The sequence below is a fragment of the Coregonus lavaretus genome, assembly GCF_964263955.1.
Source record: "Coregonus lavaretus genome assembly, chromosome: 27".
NCBI lineage: Eukaryota > Metazoa > Chordata > Actinopteri > Salmoniformes > Salmonidae > Coregonus > Coregonus lavaretus.
Genome location: NC_140014.1, coordinates 17,541,109 through 17,556,360, shown reverse-complemented (window position 1 = coordinate 17,556,360; position 15,252 = coordinate 17,541,109). Strand labels below are relative to the sequence as shown.

At 41.7% G+C, this 15,252-nt stretch overlaps 1 protein-coding gene across 1 annotated transcript in view; it reads right to left on the bottom strand.

The window, feature by feature from the left end:
* The window catches only part of LOC311102511 (chloride intracellular channel protein 4), a 29,658-nt gene that overhangs the window by 13,397 nt on the left and 1,009 nt on the right, over positions 1-15,252 (bottom strand). The gene's annotated exons all lie outside the window — the stretch shown is intronic.

The following is a 15,252-nucleotide window of genomic DNA, read 5'->3' as shown; positions in this document are numbered from 1 at the left end:
CCTCTGACACAGCTGTATCTTCAACACACTCACAAAGAAACTGTCTCAAGACAAATACAAAGAAGCTGATTTACAGTGAAGTCATGTGTAGATATTCACAAAGCCACTGTAAATGTTTAAGACGTTCAAATCAATAAAATGACTTATTATTTTAAAATAAATAAATAATATATATATATATATATATATATATATATATATATATATATATATATATATATATATATATATATATATATATATATATATATATATATATATATATATATATATATATATATATATATATATATATATATATATATATATATATATATATATATATATATAGCTACAAACGGTTTAAAATACAACCCATCCGATTTTGGGGTATTTGAGGGACACGGTAGCTGTGACACTAAGCCCCGTCTGAAGCCGTTAACTGTCATAACTAAAATCATGGCTTAGTTCCGTCTCTCTGAGTGGTGTAACAGGCCCTCCAACACGGTTCTCTCTCAAGTATCCATTGCTTTGAGCAGTGTCCCAGAACTGTTGCATTCTGCATTGTGAATACAGAGCTCCTTGTGGGGAATACCCAGCAGAAACTGTTTGTGGACGGTTCGGTGCATGTTACTGGATAAAAAAAACAGACCAATAAAATGTAATGTGAGGTAAGAAATTATTTTGGGCCAGCACCTAATATGGTCATGAGATCACACTGATGTAGGTTTATTTTCATTTTCAGTGATTCAGCAGTGATCATAATTTCAAATTTTTATGTGGTAAGAAAACTGCAATCCCACAGTACTTACTGAAAAATATAACTTAACAAGTCGGCTATCATTCAGTAAATGATTTAGCCTAGCACTATCGATTTATCTTATTCATTTCCATGTTAAATTTAGTCAGGAGTTGCTGATGATTGCATCATATTCCAAATAAATTCTCAAGAGATTCCACATTGCGCCAATGTTGGTATTTTACTTACAGCAAGCAACACATGCTACAACAGCTGACAACTACTAAAGAACGTTAGGCTTCTGAGATAGAAGTACGAGAGAACCTGAACCAACACAGAGACAGACCGACACATGTATGCACACACACACAGGCACGTCACACACACACACACACACACACAGTTCGTCCAGTGGAGAGGATGACTCATGCCGAAGTCACAGAATGTCCAGGGAGGCCCACCGGAGCACAATGGGACCTCAGTCATCCCCATCTACAGGAGACACACACTGCCATGTCACCAGCGTTGAGGTGACCTCAGATCATGATATCGCTTTCACCCTCACGCTGATGGAGCTACTGGTGTAATGACCATCTTGAGGCATGTCAAGTCTGACGGTACTGTAGGTCTCAACTAGCTTCAGGATGTTGTAATAGACTGGCTACTCAGAATTTTAACTGGCATTAACAAAAAGGTGTCTTTTTCCTCATGTCCCATAACATTTTATGGCTAGGAACATCACAGCAATATAATCATGAGCTGTACCACTCTGTCTCCCTCTCTCACACACACACTTTAGGGAATGTATAAAATTACCAGTCAGGCTATTCTCATCAGTGCCTTTGTAATAACCTTTTTAAAAGTCCTCATCATTGAGGCCAAAACACTCCACCAGAGTGGTGGCTGATCAACGCTTCAGACCGGGACTGGTAGCATGTCTATTGTTTTTCCTTTGGAGAGTTCTGCCCTGTCTGATCCAGGCCTAATTTTAGTAACATGATGGGCATGTCCTCCCCTCCACTTACAGTTAACATTCTAAATTGGGCGGGCTCGAGTTCAGGCCACACTTTTACCGAATAAGGAGCTGGCGGGGGTCGGCCAACAAGCGCTCCGCGACATAGGAGGAATGTCCTCTGGGAAGGGAAGGGTCATGTTATGTCACGCCTCCCCTAGGCTGGACAAGCATGCAAACTGGGCGTGGCTGAGCTGGGATGACTAGGGCAGCTGGGTCTGACTGGGCTGGGATAGGCCGAGTTGGCTGGTTTGGCTGATGTAAGGCTGTTACTTGGAAGGCAAGGGACTGAGGCTGACTTGGCTAGGGCTAGGTTGATGAGGCTGGGTCTGTGGTCAGAAAGATGAGTGTGGAGGAGTAAGGCCCTACGGGAAAGGAAATGCATCACACCCTGGTGTGGCTCTGACTCATGCGGACGACATGGAGTGGAAACCTAACGTCTCCCAGACAGACAGGCCTACAGAGGTAGAGGACTTTAATCTTTTAACATGAAAGCTTCTTTGGGAAACTGACCAAGGGGTGGAGAGGGATAAGATTTAGCTCACTCTGAGTCATCAATAATGTGACCGATTACTCTCCCCAGGTTAAGAATAATAATACAGTATAAAAATTACAACTGAAAGTCGGGTATGAAGTTGAGTGAAACATGATTCAGGTAAAGTTAGAAGCAAATAAGATATAAACCAGGGAAGGGAGAAAAGGAAGCAGGTGTGCAGGAGAAGTGAAGATGAAACAGTTCCTGCTCATCTCCCTGTGACGGTTGTTTAAAGAGTGTGGTTCCAACACAAACTCAGCACTGGCCGGCTCACACCGAGGTCTGGGTGTACTGTGACCCTCCACCTCGACATCAAAAACAGACCCCAAACAGGTGACTCAGACATACACTACATTCCTCACCTTCCCCATCACTCTGTACACACACACACACACACACACCTACACCTGTAAAATACTACATTTAGCCTTCTACAATCTGATAGAGGCAATTTTAACACAAAATGGAGTGATTCCCTGAAAAGACGACTACAGTCTAGACCATTCTGAACGACCCCTTGGCTCCAGTATTGTGCTATAGGTGTTTGCCAGTTTAGCAAAGCCTGCACCATCGCCACACAAACCAACAGCAGCCTCATCGCTCATTTGAACTACACTAGGCATGGCTCGCTGTCGCTCATTTAACCTGTGTGAAGATACAAGCAGCATGTAAAACATAAGCAGATGGGATCAAATTGGGTTATACTGCCTGCCCTCAGGGTAGATTCCCTACATTTCTGAGGTCCAGCACTGGAGCACCCTGTTAGCAAAGTTGATGTAACAGAGAGCTGAAGATGTCAGAAGCAAAGCTGATCTATAAATGTTGTGTTTCTGTCCGAATTGCTGCCTGCCCTATCTCAACACATCCTGAACTCCTCACTATGTTCCCCCTTTCTCCTCCATTTTCTCACTGCCCATCCATCCTTCTCCCTCATTCCTTGCCGTTTAAGTTAGTCTCGTTTCCTGTCATTGGTCTACAGGAGAAATGCCTCATTAGCAGAGGGCTTCCTTGGGAGCAGAAGGATTAAAACGTCAATTTCCTAACAGGCACCAAGCCTTTCCTCTGAACAGGATGGCATGAGCACACAGCATGCTTTTCATTCACCGAGAGAGATGTGTCCAGAACATTTAAACAAACATAAATGTAACTGTTGAATCTCAACAATATAAATAAATAAATATCCAGTCCTACACTGAGTGTATAAAACATTAAGAACACCTGCTCTTTCCATGACATAGACTGACCAGCTGAATCAAGGTGAAAGCTATGATCCTTTATTGATGTCACTCGTAAAATCAACTTCAATCAGTGTAGATGAAGGGGAGGAGACAGGTTAAAGAAGTATTTTTAAGCCTTGAGACAATTGAAACATAGATTGTGTATGTGTGCCATTCAGAGGGTGAATGGGCAAGACAAAAGTTCTAAGTGCCTTTGAACGGGGTATGGTAGTAGGTGCCAGGTGCACCGGTTTGAGTCAAGAACTGCAACGCTGCTGGGTTTTTCACGCTCAACAGTTTCCCGTTTGTTTCAAGAATGGTCCACCACCACCCAAAGGACATCCAGCCAACTTGACACAACTGTGGGAAACATTGGAGTCAACATGGGGAAGCATCCCTGTGGAAGGCTTTCGACACCCCAAGCCCCGACGAATTGAGGCTGTTCTGATGGCAAAAAGGGGTGCAACTCAATATTAGGAAGATGTTCCTAATGTTTTGTACCCTCAGTGTATATGGTCAGGTCTTTCGAAACATCACTGATATAGTGCATTGTAACTTGGGTTGACCCCAATTAGTGAGCTGGTCGAATGTTTGGTCTACCAATATTTTTTTAGTCGAGCAGTAACAGATAGATACACACAGTGCATTCGGAAAGTATTCAGACCACTTTACTTTTTTCACATTTTGTTACGTTACAGCCTTATTCTAAAATGGATAAAAAATAAAAATAAAAAACGTTTTCTTTTGGGGGGGATCATTGTCCTGTTGAAAAACAAATGATAGTCCCACTAAGCACAAACCAGATGGGATGGCGTATCGCTGCAGAATGCTGTGGTAGCCATGCTGGTTAAGTGTGCCTTGAATTCTAAATAAATCATTGACAGTGTCACCAACAAAGCACCCCCACACCATCACACGTCCTCCTCCATGCTTCACGGTGGGAACTACACATGCGGAGATCATCCGTTCACCTACTCTGCGTCTTACAAAGACACGGCGGTTGGAACCAAAAATCTCTAATTTGGACTCATCAGACCAAAGGACAGATTTCCACCGGTCTAATGTCCATTGCTTGTGTTTCTAGGCCCAAGCAAGTATCTTCTTCTTATTGGTGTCCTTTAGTAGTGGTTTCTTTGCAGCAATTCGGCCATGAAGGCCTGATTCATGCAGTCTCCTCTGAACAGTTGATGTTGAGATGTGTCTGTTACTTGAACTCTGTGAAGCATTTATTTGGGCTGCAATTTCTGAGGATGGTAACTATAATTAACTTATCCTCTGCAGCAGAAGTAACTCTGGGTCTTCCTTTCCTGTGGCGGTCCTCATGAGAGCCAGTTTCATCATAGCGCTTGATGGTTTTTGCGACTGATCTTGAATAAACTTTAAAAGTTCTTGACATTTTCTGGATTGACTGACCTTCATGTCTTAAAAGTAATGATGGACTGTCATTTCTCTTTGCTTATTTGAGCTGTTCTTGCCATAATATGGACTTGGTCTTTTACCAAATAGGGATATCTTCTGTATACCAACCCTACCTTGTCACAAGACAACTGATTGGCTCAAACGCATTAAGGAAAGAAATTCCACAAATTAACTTTTAACAAGGCACACCTGTTAATTGAAATGCATTCCAGGTGACTACCTCATGAAGCTGGTTGAGAGAATGCCAAGTGTGCAAAGCTGTCATCAAGGCAAAGGGTGGCTACTTTGAAGAATCTCAAATATAAAATATATTTTGATTTGTTTAACACTTTTACATGATTCCATGTGTGTTATTTCATAGTTTGATGTTATTCTATGATGTAGAAAATAGTAAAAAGAAAGGAAAACCCTTGAATGAGTAGGTGTATCCAAACTTTTGACTGGTACTGTCTATATATTTGCACCCATCTCAGAGAACTAATCCATTGCGGAGGCCTAGACTAAAAGTCAATTTATGCTTTATCTGAAAATGTGGTCGGAGGCTCCATATGGAGGGTGTGACACAATCGCATCGCCTCCAGAGGCATGCAGAGGCCAAATCGAGCTCCATACCGCACCGACATGTGCCTACCAAATGTTGTAACAATGCAGAGGGCTCTGTATAGCTCCGCATTGACATGATTGGTTGACGTTATAGATCCTGTATAAACACAAACCAACTTCCTTGACAACAGCTCTGCACTGCTCTGCAAAACGCAAGAAGTATGAATGCCCTGACTTCTGCTGAGGCAATATCACCGTAAATGCTACATGGCCAATGCAGACGTGGGATTGACCATGTGCCCAGATGCACAATGCACTTCTCTCCAGAATGCGCTCTCTCCCGCCAATTTGTTTCATAACTTCATTGTGTGAATTGTTTTTGTTTGATTGTTAGTGTATATCAATTCCCCATTACATATATCACCAGTAGTACATTTACCGTTAATTCCTAATCTACAATGTTTGTTACTTTGGTTACGGTAATTTATATTAATGCATTCAATATTATTATTTCTGTCGTCCATTCTCATTGTCGAGTGGACACATTGTTTGCAGAGTGCACAACCTATGCTACACTTGTGAGAAACAAGTTTTGGTTTATGTCATTCCATTTACGGGTTTTGTCAATTTAGTCATTGTCTTTTGTTGAGTAAGGATGCGCACGCATAGAAGTAGACCTATAGGCTACCTGGCCTGCGCATATGTAGGCATATAAATGTGCCCATGTGGGGATCTGATAGTATTTCTGATTGGCTTAACACACCACCACTAATGACCTGTGGAGCTTCTCAAAGTAATGTTTTCTTCACCTCAAACAGCAAGCAAATGAAGTCGGTTTTACATCCATTGAGAATTACAATAGTTCCTCAATGTATTTTATCAATGTTACAGCTCTCTCCCTTTCGATAACCACTCAGCGTGAAAGGGGAAAATGTCATGATCTGATCCAGTGGAAAGGTCATAAAATAGGTCTAGCTGATAACTAATCAGTGCCTGACTTGGACTGAAATAGGTTCCGGTACTCATTTTGGGTGCTGCTACTGTTTATATTTAGGTGCAAGAGCTCCACAATACTTTTGAGCTAATATTCTATAAGAGGTACTCAGCTCTGGTGAGCTCCTGCCCAAGTCAAGCGCTGCTTCTTATCCCTTGCGAAAATAGCCTACAGCCAGAGCTCACTGGCGTGGGAAACTCTGGCTTCGGGCTGGACCAAATTTAAAAGTTGATACAATGTTTCAAATTCGTTGCAGACAGGCCATGTGTAGCCAATGTTTTTATTTGTTGGCTTTATGTAGGCTATTTTTACATAGTTGGCAATAGAAGTTACTTTTTAGGTTTGTATCATTTTCATTTAGATATCATTTTTATTAACCACATGACAATGATTTTGAGATATGAAGACATTATTATAAATGAAATTAAACTGTTTCACGAAAACGTGCATATGAAAACCATAACTGGCACGCAGAATGGTAGAAATGGTAAGAAATTGGCATTCCACATGAGAAAGGTTGCAGACTACTCGTGTAGCCTATTACCGGCAACTTCAGGAGAGTAATGGCAGAATCTGTGAAATCCAGCAGGAGCGGGAGGAGAATAGTTGGGTCAGGTTAGGGTTTCTCTCTTCTGGTTATCTAGCTTTCTGGCGCCCTCGAGGCATTTGTCTTATTTAATGAAACCATAAGCTCAACGCATATAGTTGATTTTATTAAAACACATAGGGTGTGTCGATATATGGAAAAATACACGTTTCAAAATGTCGACCAATCGATTGTTCGAAAGAACAGACGACTTTCGGTCTAGCAATATTTTTTGGGGTCAGGGACAGCCCTAATTATAACACCCCCCCCCCCCCCCCCCATCTTGTGTTGTGTTACATCGCAGTGTCCATTTGGTCGAGGCCCAGTCCTAACAGTTTTTAATGATGAAGCATTCTGAGCCCAGATGCTGCACAGTGCAGGGCAGAGCTACCGCTCACAGCTACAGGACTGTTCCAGACCATTCATCTTTGTACCCCAACTCATGATGCTGACTGCAGCACTACAATAGTACTTGGAGAGAATAAACTGCTATATTGATTTTACTATTTTTTTTTTAAAACAGGCTACTCAATTGCCTTTGTGCCACTCAGGGGAGAAAGAATGTGTTATACTCATGGTCTCAAAGTAATTATGCAAACAAGTGGCAAATTGAGATTGACATGTAGAATGCTATCAGTTGAAGTCAAGTTGATACGAGTATATACTTGTGACACAAGTTAAAGTTACTGCAGGGACACAAACAACCCAGAGTGTGTAAACTGTGGATCTTGCAATTTTAGACAATGACAACAGAATGGCATGACTAAGCAGAGGCAAGAGGACAGAGTTGCCAAGACATCTAGAAAAGGTAAACTAAACATATCCTGTTTTTGCCAGAGTACAAGCTGTTCCTAATAATTCTCATACCAAACTATTATTATCCTATGATGGCAGATCTCACATGATATGGAGTCACACAGACAGACAGACAGACAGACAGACAGTACAGGGAGGGAAGTGTAGGACATGAGCAGCTCTTTTCGTGATGTCTCTCTGGCCTGAGACTGAGGGAGAAGTGTGTTGACCTTTAGGATGTTATCCTGGGAGGACATCCCTGCAGGGGTTCTTTAAAAACCAGTGACTGGTACATAATTGGGCTCTGTCGACATGGTTTCCATGTGATTCTCTCTGAGTAGCACAAAAGAACAGACGGACCCCCTTCCAGCCACAGGACATAAGAATTGATTACTTTAAATGTTTATTGGCACTGCTTTCACCCATAGAAATAGAATCCATAGATTCTATGCCTTCCTCATTGGTAGGAGGTGGAGGTGTGCCTTTCTCCCAGCATGATGACAGCCTTGGCACACTTGCTGGCAGAGAGACAGCATACAAACTAAAGATGAAAGCATGTCCTTTCTGGGTTCATATGTGGAGTCATCTGTATTGCTTCCTGTTCCATACAGTAATTTAGCATGATATTGGCGTGCTGGGTCATTGTGGCATCGTGCATTTGTGTGCCTATAGATGAGCGATGCCCTGAGTCTTGTGGTAGTATGGGTCATCAAGGAAAAATTACCACACTTCCTGTCCAGTGCTGGAGGGTCAAACCAAAGTGATTAGTGCACATGATGAACAGTGCAGTCTCCTAACAGAAACTTCATAATAATCACTTAGTCATTCAGTTCACATGTTTTTTTGTTTTTTTTAAGGGGTAGATCAGCTTTAATATTGCAACTTCCATCAATGTAATTGTCTGCATCACTTCCAATCCCCCCATATGTTATTTTTTCTCGCACACACACACACACACACACACATCCTTTTTTAAAATATATTTCCCACCACCCCTTCCCTAATTGGAGTAAACTAGTGAAAAACAATGCTTAGGCCTCTACTTCCAGCTTATATATACACATGTTATGGACACAGTCAATTTTACAATAATTATATTTTGTTTGTTTTTACTCCTGAACTTCCTCTACTTTAAAACTAGCAGAGATGCCACAATGGAATTTTGATATACGCCCGTAGAGCAGGGATGGGCAACTGGTGGCCCACACCCCCATTTGTAGGCCCAACCATTAAATAAATTATGATGAACTTCACAGGGTGGTGAAAGTGCACGGTGATGAGCTTTATACTCTTTTCCAATAAATATCGAGGGTCTTATTCTGGTGACATGATGATGGATGCTTGACTGCCGTTTGACAAATAAAAATAATCTTGCTCATTTGTCTATAATAATCTCATCATGTAGACTAGCCTACCCGCACAGTCTACCCGCACTGTATCTGCGAGCTGTTGGCTAGAGCGCATGTGCCAAGACCAGAGTAGGCACATTTGCTATATAAACGCAACAGTTTTTGTGACAAAACTATTGGTAGAGTTGTACATCCGATGGAAACACATTGAACTTTAGATTTTTATTCGGTACATGAACACTTAAGCAAAAAAGTACATTTTGTGTGTACTATGTCATCACGCACCGATTTTTATCCGCAACAAGTCCGTTTGGTGGAAACACACCACTGGTGGGAAAATATGCATATTTTCTTAATGCGGATTTTAGAATATTCACATGAAAATCAGTCGCCAATTGGATGGAAACCTAGCTACTGGCAGTCACTAAATTAGCCATGTCAGCTAACAATTTTTTGATTGTTAAGTTGGTCTAGCCAGCTATATAAACTTGCAGAAATCATGTCCGAATACCGACCAGGCACACAGGGTTTTGATTTTGTTAGTCACCCTCACTCAGATATCATATTAACATGGCATAAGGCATGGCAAAATGTGTAGAATTGCAGGAAATTTGCTTTAAAACTGCAACAATGTCTCTCCACCCCATGGCAAAATGGATAGAATTGCAGCACCCCCTGATAAATCAAAATCATAATAATCTAGACCTTTATTGCTCCTATATGAGCGGACAAAAATACACCTCTTTACTGATTGGTTCGCCTCTGTCTTTCTCACTCAAACACCCACATGGACAGCCATACACAGTACCCGAGCACCGCCCCCTTCCAATAAAACTGTTGGATTTTCAAATCCAAACAACAAGAGGTCTCAATCCCCCCTATACAACTGTTTGAGAAAACCAATCAATTAATCTCAAGCCAACTTCTGCGCGAATACAGCCCTAACAACGGACTCTTGTCCAGACCAGTGTGTCACAGCTCTCCCTCGCTAAATACCACGTGAGTCACACCAGCCGGGCTACAATCACAGGGGCTGAAGGGTTGATTTTACATCAGGTTAATTCTGCAATTCCACTTTAATAAAACCTTGAGGCCTGAACTCACCTCTACAACTCACCTCTACAATAAAAACTGTTTCCATAGAAACCTTGTAAGACAACAGTACACACTGCAGCAGGTAGACTTAAAGCAGGCAATAACCTCATATCATCCTCACAATCTAGGTGGGTCAGCTAGTTTCAATGCCACTAAAGTCTCTCCTCTCAGACGCTAGCAGGATGATGAATGGGGATCAGGATGTGGAGGTGCCATGACGGCTCCACTACACCAGTCAATGCAGAGAGCACACAGTGAGCCTTATCAGCTGTTCCCAGTGGCCACAGTTTGTGTGGTGCCTATGGCAACGTGCATGCCTGCCTCATTGTCTAAGACATCTGCCTGGTGTTTAAAGCAGCAGAGCGGGAACAATGATGGACATCCTGTAGCATCAATAATGGATGAGTTACAGTCATGGCCAAAATTGTTGGCACCCCTGAAATTTTTCCAGAAAATGAAGTATTTCTCACAGAAAAGTATTGAAATTACACATGTTTTGCTATGCACATGTTTATTTCCTTTGTGTGTATTGGAATAACACAAAAAAAAACAGGAAAAAAGCAAATTTGACATAATTTCACACAAAACTAAAAAAATGGGCCGGACAAAGTTATTGGCACCCTTTCAAAATTGTGGATAAATAAGTTTGTTCCAAGCATGTGATGCTCCTTTAAACTCACCTGGGGCAAGTAACAGGTGTGGGCAATCTAAAAATCACACCTGAAAGCAGATAAAAAGGAGAGAAGTTGACTCAGTCTTTGCATTGTGTTTCTGTGTGTGCCACACTAAGCATGGAGAACAGAAAGAGGAAAAGAGAACTGTCTGAGGACTTGAGAACCAAAATTGTGGAAAAATATCAACAATCTCAAGGTTACAAGTCCATCTCCAGAGATCTAGATGTTCCTTTGTCCACAGTGCGCAACATGATCAAGAAGTTTGCAACCCATGGCACTGTAGCTAATCTCCCTGGACGTGGACGGAAGAGAAAAATTGATGAAAGGTTGCAACGCAGGATAGTCCGGATGGTGGATAAGCAGCCCCAAACAAGTTCCAAAGAAATTCAAGCTGTCCTGCAGGCTCAGGGTGCATCAGTGTCAGCGCGAACTATACGTCGAAATTTGAATGAAATGAAACGCTATGGCAGGAGACCCAGGAGGACCCCACTGCTGACACAGAGACATAAAAAAGCAAGACTACAGTTTGCCAAAATGTACATGAGTAAGCCAAATTCCTTCTGGGAGAACGTCTTATGGACAGATGAGACCAAGATAGAGCTTTTTGGTAAAGCACATCATTCTACTGTTTACCGAAAATGTAATGAAGCCTTCAAAGAAAAGAACACAGTACCTACAGTCAAATATGGTGGAGGTTCAAAGATGTTTTGGGGTTGTTTTGCTGCCTCTGGCACTGGGTGCCTTGACTGTGTGCAAGGCATCATGAAATCTGAGGATTACCAAAGGATTTTGGGTCGCAATGTAGGGCCCAGTGTCAGAAAGCTGGGTTTGCGTCCGAGATCATGGGTCTTCCAGCAGGACAATGACCCCAAACATACTTCAAAAAGCACCCAGAAATGGATGGCAACAAAGCGCTGGAGAGTTCTGAAGTGGCCAGCAATGAGTCCAGATCTTAATCCCATTGAACACCTGTGGAGAGATCTTAAAATTGCTGTTGGGAAAAGGCACCCATCCAATATGAGAGACCTGGAGCAGTTTGCAAAAGAAGAGTGGTCCAAAATTCCGGGTGAGAGGTGTAAGAAGCTTATTGATGGTTATAGGAAGCGACTGATTTCAGTTATTTTTTCCAAAGGGTGTGCAACTAAATATTAAGTTAAGGGTGCCAATCATTTTGTCCGGCCCATTTTTTGAGTTTTGTGTGAAATTATGTCAAATTTGCTTTTTTCCTGTTTTTTTTGTGTTATTCCAATACACACAAAGGAAATAAACATGTGCATAGCAAAACATGTGTAATTTCAATACTTTTCTGTGAGAAATACTTCATTTTCTGGAAAAATTTCAGGGGTGCCAACAATTTTGGCCATGACTGTATATGTCTGCCTCTACTACAGAGCAATGGATAGGATGTAGGGAGAGAATGTGCCACCTATCAAATCCTCACTTTCTGTGTGCACACACTGACAGAAACACACGGACAATGGGGGACGATCTGTACACAAGCACTACAGAGAGAGCACACACAGCACAAGAGAGGGTTGGACTGGGAAGTGGTTGTTGCCACATATGATGTCACCAGGGATGATGTAACTGCTCCTGTACGCAGCGAGGGGTGGCTGACTGGGGTAGCTAGCTAGCTAGCTGTCACTAACACCTCCCTGTTAGTGATGCGCAGGTTGACTCATAACACACAGCGCCCCAAGTTTATATACTCGAGGTGGGCTGACTTAGGGTCATTAAATATTGTATGGATGAAGGGCGGGTTGAATAAAGACAAAACAATACATTTAAAAAATGCCATAAATGTATAATTATTGTGCAATTTATATCTATAGGCTACATTGAGGTTTTTCTTTCATAATTTTTAGGCTATCTGGCATTAGTGTGTAAGCCTAAGCTTTAGGGCCTAACTTTACGCACGCCAATTGCCAAATGCTTTTGGGAACGGGCAGATAAAGTTCATGTCTATCCACTGAGGCAAAAAGATCCTCCGGCAAAAAGGACAATGTCGGAGTTTAATTCAATAAGAGAAAAGCTGCGAAATGAAGAGTTGAAAATAAAGAGATTATACAAATTCGACAGTCACAAGATGGGGACTTCAAATGGGCCTATGGCACGTCAAGGGAACTGTAGCCTTTGATGCAGAACAGAGCCGCATGTATCTAGATCACACTGTCAGCATCATAACCAGTATGATCATAATCACCAGTGAAATACTGCTCAGAGGAGTGCAATGAGTTTACGTCACCAATAAAGCTTGGTTTCAGGTTCAAGGCCTCTACGTTTTTTTCCTAATTGAATTCAGACCCCCTTACCCCACTGGGGTTCCACCCCCTCTCCCTGTTTTGCCTCTCCTACTCTTCCGAGCAACAGGCAGAAGAAAATAAAAAACTTTCCGGATCACAAACAGGATTGATGGGAGTCTATAGGTGTCTCTGATAATGCATACTACTGTTCTCCAAGCACGCAAATTGGAGCACGGGATGGTCGGAGTATGAGTCCAAATCAAAGTATGCGAAACAGAGCACGGAGGGCTCCAATTTGCGTGCTTGGAGCACAGTAGTATGCATTTTGAGAGACACCTATAGACTCCCATCAACCTTGTTTGTGATCCGGAAAGTTTTTTTATTTTCTTCTGCCAAAATTAACACAGTATGTATTTATTAACGTAGCAAGATAAAATACTGTTGTCAGGCAACATATGAGATGTGAATAGGCAACATTTCATTCCAAAGTCTGAGTGTATTTTCTCTCACTTCAGCTCAAGTAATGGCCACCAATGATTTCAAGAAAATGTACATCATTTTTACGTGGCAGCGTCATATTTTGAAGCATACATTGACGCAAGCTTCAACGGAAAGTATGCAAAGAAATATGACGCAACCACGTAAAAATGATGCTGATCAATGGTGGCCAATTGAGCTGAAGCGAGAGAAAATACACTCAGACATTGGAATGAAATGTCTGTTCACATCTCATATGTTGCCTGACTACAATATTTTATCTTGCTACGTTAATAAATACATGCTGTGTTAATTTTGGCATGGTTACCTGCCTACAATACCCACTGTAGTGTGCATAGGTCGTAAACCCATAGTAAGTCAATAGACCTAATTGGCTAGCTACTATTGTTAACTAGCCAGATAGCCACAAAGAATTGTTAGCTAGCTACCCACGAAGAATTGACATCTACCTTGGAAAACATTGGTTTTAGGTCATTTTTGCCTGTTATACTATCTGGTTAGCTACATTATTACGATTGACATATAGCTAGCTGATAGTTATGAAGTAAAACGCTTGCTTTGTGTATATCTTGTTTCGTCTCTATTGCCATTGTCCTGGCTAGAAGAAGGAAGGTTCCGTGAATGGGTAAGTCCATAGTAAGTCAGTAGGGCTAACTGGCTAGCTAGCCACGAAGAATTGACATCTACCTTACATAACATTAATTATAGGTAATTTTTGCCTGTTTAACTAGCTAGCTAGATTACGATTCACATCTAGCTGATAATTATGAAGTAAAACATTTGCTTTGTTTATATCTTGTTTAGTCTCTATTGTTGCCATTGTCCTGGCAGGAATAAGGTTCAGTGAATGGGGAGATGCAGCGTGAGGTAATACAGTAGGAGGAGTGCGAGTGCTTCTCAATGAAATGTTTTATGTGTTCTCCACACCCTTGTCTTAACAAGAACGTACTCAAAATAAAGTCCACGGAGAATGCACTTGGAGCATGAGTGTGGAGCAGGTAGTATGCACATTGAGAAACACCCTATAAAACATTTCAGTCCTATTCCAGGTCAGATATCAGCCTGTGATGTCCCAAACTTTCTAGTGCATAATTTCCTTTTTCAATTGAGTAACTTTACAATATTGAAATGCAAGGTCAAAAAGCTAGCTATATCTTCCTTAGAGACACGGTCACTACAACAAGCTGTATTACATGCCAACTAAGGGGGAGGAAGGTATCCTCATTTTGGCAGACTTGGATTTTAGTCTGGAAGGCAAATACTTATTTCCCTTTTCTGTGAAAATGCCAAGCCAGTGAGTCACCGATTTCTTATAAACTTGTGGGGAACCCCTACCATTATCAGCCTAAACAGGACATAAGCCCAGTAATTGTAAATATATTCTAACTCTCTCCAATTGACAAATATCAAAAGAGTTTCTTCCATCTGTCATCTCCTTCCAAACCTTACAGATATCCAATTTTTGACAGGCTGGAAATCTTGTATTTCAATAGGGCCGCTACATTGTTTCGACCAGCGTGCGACCACCCGGTGGCGGTGCTACAATGTATCGTTTCGATTGAGTGAATGCTACA